The 7,065-nt window shown below is 46.7% G+C and overlaps 1 non-coding gene across 1 annotated transcript; it reads right to left on the bottom strand.

Annotated features, from left to right (window-relative positions):
- Positions 1-5,221: 5,221 nt before the first annotated feature.
- LOC146856654 (small Cajal body-specific RNA 16) lies at positions 5,222-5,396 on the bottom strand. Its single transcript, XR_014958992.1, has one exon.
- Between the last annotated feature and the right edge of the window lie 1,669 nt (positions 5,397-7,065).

Genomic DNA, 7,065 nt, shown 5'->3' with positions numbered 1-7,065 from the left:
GCCTCCCCTTAGAAGATTTCCTAAAGAAAGGCATGACCTCACAATTTTCCTTTTAATCTACTCAAAAACTTTTACTATTCTTAAAGGCTACTGTCCTAATGTAGTTCACATTAAAATACAATTGGTACCTCTGATAATGCAAGAGAACTCATAATCTATTACACATGATATAACAATCACAAATCTACATTATATTTATATATACATATATATTTAGAAAAACAACTCACATAACATATAAATACAAAATGTCAACTTTTCCTCTTTCTCAGACATTTTCCTAATTCAAACTGTCAGGATAAACCTCTTAGATAATTCCTATTTCTCTAGTAATTCCCAAAGGGAAAGAAAAACAGTCTGCCAAGTTTAACTAAATAAACCTCTATTTCTCTAACGATTGCTCAACAAAAGGTCTGTCAGGATCAACAAAACACATTTAATTCTCTCTCTCTCTCTCTCTCTCTCTCTCTTCCTCTCTGACAATTCCTAAACAAAGGTCTGCCAGGATTAACTAAATACACATCTCCGTTTGTAACAGTTGTGGATCAATACACAAGGCTTCGACAATCGCCCTTTTTTCCTACCTTATCTGGCCGCTGCAGACGTGCCCCAGACCGGTACCCCTGTCGTCCAAAAAACAGACCTTTCGTATCAACGGGTGTCTGTCATCCTCCTCAAATTCTGCACGACTAAATTAGTTGTCCGAAGGGGCCCCGAAGGGGAACCTCCCCAGCGGCAGGCAGGAGCAAAGGGGATCTCTTGGCTGGCTCTGCCACGATGTCGGGAAAAAATCCTTTAAGCAGTGCAAATCATTTAATCACCACATTTGCAACAAAAGGGAGTACAAAAAGGTTTATTGAACATGCCAGGCTAATTCAGCTGGGAGAGTGATGTGCTATGAACGAAGCACAAGTCAGTCTCAACTAACATACACTTCGGATCTACTTCTTATAATTCTAATTTTGGCCTAGATCCATATTTAATACAATGTTCACAATAGAAAAAGCTTCCTGTTTTTCCGTTATGTCCCACCCAGATTATATACATTTATTTAAAGAACAGCTCTTTCCTGTTGTTTGTGACTTCTCATGCCAAACTAACAGACTACAATGGAAAACATTCTTGCTGCTCTGAATTTCCTGTTACATATTCTAAGCAGGACATTCTCAGCTTGAATACAATGAAGAGGAAAAACATTTAAACCAAACCGCATTGAGACCTTTTTTTGAAAGCAGGCTGTAGGTTATTTTCAGATACAATTGTGCAACTTTAACATGCACGTTTAAACAGCATTATACTGTTTTTCTGTCTTTACATAATATTTCACAGTGTGTGAGCACGTGACAGATAAAACTGAATAATTAGGTCCTAAATCTAAATTAGGGTTTTGATTCCTTTTAAAGTGAAGACCGCTCTGTGAGAAATACACGATACCATGGGCATAAGATGGCGTCGCGAGCACCTCACATAACGCGCCGTATATCAGAGGCAGATTTAGGCAGGAATGCAAGCTTACCGCAGCAAAATAAATATAATGTTGAACTCAGTGGAGATTCCGACAGTCAATTCTGTAATTGAAATCCTCCGAAGAGTCCTTCCATCGGTCCGCTTTTACTGGCCTCCTCGATACCGTCCCGGAGCAGTACTAGCTGGCCGCCATCCTCGTTGGCGCTCAAGCCACGCCCCTATAGCGCACACATATAAACCAGGCACTACCACTGGCATGAGGGCAAATAGTGACCCCCCCAATATTCTCATTACACCTCGATCTCACAAATTTTGCTGTCTGATGTGAATCTCTCCTTGTTTTCGTACAGAGACCCTCACACCCTGTAGCCTGCCACTAGCCAAGGTGCACGGGAATGACTTGTAGCCCTAAGGACAAGTATGTTTCCCCACGATTCTCCGGGGACTTCTGTTGACGTGCAAAATCTTCAGTTAGCGGTGAGGTGAAAAAGGAACAGGGAGTGATTCATTTAACTTCCCATCGATATTAATTGAGAAAAGGCGGGAATAAATATCTTATTTTTTTCAAATTTATATAGCGCGATCTGGACCCGAAGGTATTGAAGCGCTTTACATGAGCACCAGTTACGTTACACCAGGACACGCTCATTTCTTAGTAGGCACGGGGAGAAAAAGTGATTTGCCCAGAACCACAGGAAGCTGAGCCGACGCTCGAACCCGGCTTCACAGTCAGCAGCTCTGGGAGTAAGACCACAAAGGAGACACAAGCGACAACAGAGAGAAGTAGAAAGTACGTTAATGTTGGTTTAAAAGTACGATAATGTTGGTTTAAGCCCGATGTTTTAGTTAGAAAGTGTAGTACGCTGGAATCGAAGAGTTTGGACATAGGCGGGATTGTGCACAGCTAATTAAAAAGCAATTGAATAACTAATACTTGAAATAAACCCTTGCACAAACAAAGAAATACAAAATATACATATAATACATGCAAAACTTAACGTATGGGCAATAAACACGTAGGAATATATAGACATGGAAGGTTAAGTGAACAGATGCATATATTAGCCGCAGTTGTGCCTCACATGCATCGCAATACTGGGGGGGTTGGTAGCGCGTGGGTGGGGGCCGGGAATTAAATATAAAACAGAAAACTTACCACACAGCCGGTCCGCGCCACCTCTGCTCCCCTTAGCGCCTTCACGAACGGCACTGGAGTGGACTAGCACTGGCAACCCCTCTCAGCCAATCCTGGAGATGCCAGCAGCGCCAGGATGTGCTTAGGGCACGGATACTACTCACCCGCCTGCCCATTAGGAGACAGAGGCTTGAGTCTTTGCTCAACCCTCGCTCTCCTAATGGGCATGTGCCAGCCAGAGCAGACACTAGTGCGCATGACTGGGCACGGCGGAAAAATTCGCTGACCTTCCCCACTCATGCGCACTTGTGCTGCTGCCTGTTGCCCCTGGTCTGACAATCATGTCAGTCAACATGACGCTGGACCACCCCCCCCTTCAGAGTTCAGACTCTGAAGGGGGTGGGTGGTCCGACGTCATGCTGACTGACATGATTGTCAGTTCTCCCTCAGCGTCTTTGAACTTAAGTAAACTGATTCAGTTTACTTAAGTTCAGAGACGCCGTGGGAGCTGCGGGTGGGGGGGCAATGCTCCGACGCCCCAATGGACGCACCGCGCCTGCTTAAATCTGGAGGACAGGCGATGACACCGCAGGCTGAGGCGCTGAGGCCGGCCCACGTCAGAGGCTGCTGAGGAAGAGGGTGGAGCCGGTGCACGCAGTGTGCGCCGCCTGGGTGTGCGGTTCTGCTTTCTCGAATCGTGCCCGTGGCTTTCCCCTCTGCCCATGCTGGAAGTCCTTCCGCAGCTAAATGGAATTAGTGGAGATTGCAGCCCCTTGTGCAAGGAACAGACATGACCCATGGGTGCAGTTTGTTTCACAGTGAGTATATCTGCGCCAGTGGTGGCTGGTGGTGGTGGCCTTTGGGGGCCAGGTGTGGCCTGCGAGAACTCCCATCCTCTTCCCAGTCCAGCTGCCGGATGTGGGGGGAGAGAATGTCTGCTGTGAATGATACTCAGGCTGAACAGCCCTCAATGTGTCTCAGGTCTGGTTGTTTGGTGGGAAACAGGGGGCGAGTTTGAGTGAAGAGAGCTATCCTTGAAAGTTTAAGACAAGCAAGCTTGTTGTCTGCGCTGCAGGAGAATGGATGGGTCTGTGATGTTAGGTGTAGGGAAGAGTCTGGTGATGTTGGTTGACAAGTCAGGGGTATTTGCTTTCGGGAAGAAGGCTTGATCAATGTGGGATGGTTTTAGGAGATGGTCAAACGAGGACTAGAGAATCTAGTGATGCCGGTGGAGGGGTGGAAGAGGCGAGGTGGAGGAGAAATGTGGCATGCGTGGGCTCTGCTTTGCGGTGGGGCAGTTTGGTGATGTAAATTGAGGGGTGAACTTGCTGATATAGAGCAGCCTCTGGTCTTTGCTGTTGAAGAGTGAGATGGTGTTTGGGTTAAATTGTAGATTGCTCGTGTATGTTGAAGGCTAGGATGAAGAGGTGAGAATCTGATATGTATGCGTGCTGGTGAATCTGAGGTGTGCTTCTGTGAAAAGGCTGAGTTTCGCAGTGTGGTTTGAGTGGTGAGATGTTCGGTGCTGAGGTAAACTAGCTAACTTGACTTGTGCTGGTAGTGTGAGGTTCTATTGTGGAGGCGAGAGATTCAGCCTGCTGATGTGGGTTCCGAACTAGGGCCTTTAGTGTAGGGCTGAAATACACACTCGAGCGTTAGCGCCGAGGACAGAGGGTGGTATACTGAGGTAAAAAAGAAGGTGGCTGGTTGTGTTGCTTGAAAAGCAGCGGGGTGTTAAGTTTCGGGGGTGATGTGATCAATGATGATGGCTGTGATGTTTTATTTTTTCTTGCAGCGAAGAGAAAATCTCGAGTTACTGCTGACGTGCAGGGATCTCTGTATTCGTGCTTAGGTGGACACCTGAGATGTTTTCTCCTTAAGGTGAAATTCGACAGTATGGGCATCATTAGGATGGCAGTCGGACTTTGTCCGCCCGCCATCCTGACGTAAAAAGGGACCGCCCGCCATAAGTGCGGCGGTCCCGTGGGGGTGATTAGGATGCACCTGCCACACTGGTGGGCACATCCTGCATTTTTAACATTGCGGCGGGCGGTGCTTTCAGCATCACCCGCTGCAATGCCAACAAGCATTGGCATAGCCAATAGGTCTCGCTTTTGGGACCTTATAAGTGTTTAGCCATGCAACAGTTGATGTTGTTGCACCAAGGATATTGTGCTGCATAACTAAATACTTATAAGGTCCCAAAAGCGAGACCTATTGGCTATGTCAATGCTTGGCTTTCAAAGCCTTGGACTCTGCTTCGGTTTTAACAGGGACAGCTAGGAAGAAGACAGTCTCAGTTAAGCAAACAAAAATGAAATTACAAACAGAACAGATAAAACAATTAAGTTGAACAGATTTCGTATAGACGAATGGGCTAAGCAGCCAAGTTCTGAAAACCGCTTGAGACAATTAGTTTAACGTTACTTCGACAATTTTCCCTTAGCAAACTGTCGTTTTGGAATTGCAAGCAAGGCTCGTAATCACACTACGGTGGTGGGCGGCACTTGTTTCCCTGTAACCAAAGCATGCACATATGTACCTTTTTCCAGGTCACCTGCTGAGCTCCTACACCAGACAAAATATACAAATTGTAGTAATCGGGTAGTTCACATCCAAGCGTGTTTGCAGTATCATACATGATCACCAAACTGCTGCTAAGATGTTCACACCTGTTACTGCACGAGCCCGTCTGAGGAGGTGGCCCTTTGGTTTCTCTAGTTCCAGAACTGGCTTCCTTGGTATCGAACGGAGCCCAGGGGTCAGCCACACAAGAGCCATCCTCCTTGACCATGTGCTCCATCACCAGAGCGAAATGAAATAGCCACTCACACATGCAAGAACAGACAGTAAAGCACATTCCACAAAGTTTAATCATAAAATGAAAACAGAAAAAAACAAGCATTGGCATAGCCAATAGGTCTCGCCTTTGGGACCTTATAAGTGTTTAGACATGCAACAGTTGCATAACTAAATACTTATAAGGTCCCAAAATCGAGACCTATTGGCTATGCAAAGCGACCGCGAAAGTTAAAGTGATCGCGATCGGGATCACGATCAAACATCAAAGCGGCCGCCAAAGTGAAAGTAATTGCGGTAAAGCGCGGCGCGCGCGCCCGCGCACATGCACTGTAGCTCTAGGCTGGCCTGGTAGCACTTTTTGGAGCCCTCTCAATAAGTCTCGCCAGACCAGCGCATGCGCTGGGTCAGGCGAGACCTAATGATGTGGGTTTTTGCCGGCAACGTCCCCGGGGTATGAAACACTGATTACTTTTATTCTTTACAACTTCCCCCAAGGGTGCTATATAAAACCATCCAACAGACTACAAATATATTTCGCATCCCCCGCTCGCAAGAAGCTCCTCGCAGCCCGGGTATAAAGCAATAGCAAACGCCCCTGATAATTAACCCCTTACCTCCTAACTCATTAAAAAAAAAATATATATATATACACTAACGTAACAGCGTAGTAACGTTAAAGATTTCTGTTCGCCTGTCCAGGAAGCATGGCACGTTCCGGTACTCCCTTACAACGCAGTCCAACTCTTAACTGCAATTAAAGTCTTACGTTGCCTACACCACCCTGCACGGAGGTTGACAGCCAATTATCACGTTTCTCCACAAAACAATCCCTTCAGGGAGCTCTTTTCCCCAGAAATTCCCCAATGACCCGCTCACTCGGCCACCAGCTCTTACCTTCCTTCTTGGCCTTTGGTGCCATGTTGGGGGGTGACAGAGATGTATGGGGTCTACCAGCTAATATCACAGGGACTCGCACAAAGAACTCTTGCGAGATCACTAGTCCAATCGCAAATGTTGCAACATTCCTGACGTATTTTTTCGTTGAGGCTTCGAACGTTTCAAAAGCGGATATCCGGCATTCCTATACAGCCGAACCTTGTCATTAATATGAATAAAACACAACATAAATCTTGCCAAGTTGCTATGGTGGGTTTGACTTCCGACATTTTATTTAATTGCTACTAGACACGATTATGCATAGAAAAAGTCAAACCGCTTTTCTACGATGTACGAGGAGGAGAACACAGGCGCGCGCGGTGGGAGCGGGAAAGTTTGCGACCGTTGATTCAAGTTTTTGGTGCCTGCCAAGCAGGGGAGTCACTCCTTGACTCCAAGGGAGATTCTTCCATCTTCCAAAGGTAGTGGAACGTCGAAGGACCAGGATTCTTCTTGTAAAGCGTTGTCCAGGGTTATCTAACTTGCAATGGCAAGGTGTACCTATCTTATAGTAAAAGAAAGGGAGGGACTAGCTCTATGACCACTCCTCTAGGAGGGTCAGGGGGGTAGGTGGTTACACCCACTTCCCTTTGTCCAGTTTCGCGCCAGAGCAGGGGCTGGTAGCCCCTGAACCGGTTTGAGCTGGCATATGCACAGAGGAGCCTACTGTCGTTCTTTAATATTCGGGACCGCGTAGGGGACAGGGCCCTACCCCTGTCTATGTT

The sequence above is a fragment of the Triturus cristatus genome, chromosome 4_1, assembly GCF_964204655.1.
Source record: "Triturus cristatus chromosome 4_1, aTriCri1.1, whole genome shotgun sequence".
NCBI classification, from domain to species: Eukaryota; Metazoa; Chordata; class Amphibia; order Caudata; family Salamandridae; genus Triturus; species Triturus cristatus.
The sequence above is the reverse complement of the archived record's forward strand: the minus strand, read 5'-3'. Positions and strand labels throughout refer to the sequence as shown.